This window comes from Macaca thibetana, chromosome 11 (genome assembly GCF_024542745.1).
Source record: "Macaca thibetana thibetana isolate TM-01 chromosome 11, ASM2454274v1, whole genome shotgun sequence".
In the NCBI taxonomy this organism is placed as follows: Eukaryota; Metazoa; Chordata; class Mammalia; order Primates; family Cercopithecidae; genus Macaca; species Macaca thibetana.
The window spans coordinates 128,165,088-128,166,787 of NC_065588.1; the positions used below are offsets into that span (position 1 = coordinate 128,165,088).

Genomic DNA, 1,700 nt, shown 5'->3' on the forward strand with positions numbered 1-1,700 from the left:
TCTCCTGCCTCAGCCTCCCGAGTAGCTGGGATTACAGGCGCCACCACACCCGGCTAATTTTTGTATTTTTTGGTAGAGACCGGGTTTTGCCATGTTGCCCAGGCTGGTCTCAAACTCCTGACCTCAGGTGATCCGCCCCCCTCGGCCTCCCAAAGTGCTGGGATTACAGGCATGAGCCCCCACACTTGGCCAAAAAATAATTTTTTAATATTTATAATTTTATTATTTTAAAAATATGGAAGGCTTCACGAATTTGCATGTCATCCTTGCACAAGGGCCCTGCTAACTCCTCTGTGTCACTCCAATTTTAGTGTCTGTGCTGCCGCAGCCAGTGCTGTGTAACTATCTCTGTCTTGCTTTCAAAGTCTTTTGATTATCACTTCAGTGAAACAAACGACTATTATTTCACAGTGACCTATGATCACCTTTCGTTCAATTGTTTTAAACCTTTTGACATCTTTAGCAGCTTCTCCAAGAACAAAATTCTAAATTAAGTTTTTCTGACCTAGGCTTAACTTTGGGATTTTCTAGTTGGGCCCTAGGAGAGCCTTAAAAACTTATCTCTCATTTTGTTGAGGCATTAAATGACTAGGCTTATTTAGTAAATTATGTGAGAGATACTATCAAATAATAAATTACATTAGATGTTCTTTCAGTTACAGTTATGTTATTAATACAAATGTTTCATGGCTGGGCGTGGGGGCTTACACCTGTAATCCCAGCATTTGGGGAGGCTGAAGCGGGCGGATCACTTGAGGTCAGGAGTTCAAGACCAGCCTGGCCAACATGGTGAAACCCCATCTCTACTAAAAATACAAAAATTAGCCAGGCGTGGTGGCACACGCCTGTAATCCCGGCTATTCAGGAGACTGAGGCAGGAGAATCACTTTAACCCAGGAGGCGGAGGTTGCAGTGAACTGAGATCACGCCACTGCACTCCAGCCTGGGCGACAGAGTGAGACTCCGTCTCAAAAATAAATAAATAATGTTTCAAAATTGTATAAAACTTAAAATCTAATATCATTAGTCATAATTTTAGCTGTTATAGTAAATCTTCTTTAAAGTTATATTTATGTAAATATATTAATGTGAATATCCTACAGATTATGTACAGCTTATCAGTCTGATGGCCCACGTGAACCGTAGAGATCCGTCATTCCACACTCTTCATTTACATCGATCTGCAGTGTTGAGAGGCTCCAGCCATCACACTCACTCATAGGCAAGTCCCTTAAAACCTGATTTCCTGCCGGGTGTGGCAGCTCATGCCTGTCATCCCAGCACTTTGGGAGGCCAAGGTGGGCGGATCACCTGACATTAGGAGTTCGAGACCAGCCTGGCCAACATGGTGAAACCCTGTCTCTACTAAAAATACCAAAATTAGCCAGGTGTGGTGGTGGGCACCTGTAATCCCAGCTACTCAGGAGGCTGAGGCAGGAGAATCGCTTGAACCCGGGAGAGGGAGATTGTAGTCAGCCGAGATTGCGCCGCTGCCCTCCAGCCTGGGCAACAGAGCAAGACTCCATCTGAAAAAAAAAAAAAAAAAAAAAAAAAAAAAAAACCTGATTTCCTGCAGCAAAAATGAAATGACTCAAGAAATTACCACTGGCAGAGAAGAAAGAGGGTGGAGAAGTGGATGTTTCACACAAGTCACACAAGGCCAGGCTCAACGTAGAAACATGGAAAAATACAGTATCTGA

General features: G+C 43.5%; 1 non-coding gene across 1 annotated transcript; it reads right to left on the bottom strand.

Moving 5' to 3' along the window:
* Positions 1-229: 229 nt before the first annotated feature.
* Positions 230-335, bottom strand: LOC126931855 (U6 spliceosomal RNA). The gene has a single exon (XR_007717969.1). It is a non-coding gene; the product is annotated as a U6 spliceosomal RNA (small nuclear RNA).
* Between the last annotated feature and the right edge of the window lie 1,365 nt (positions 336-1,700).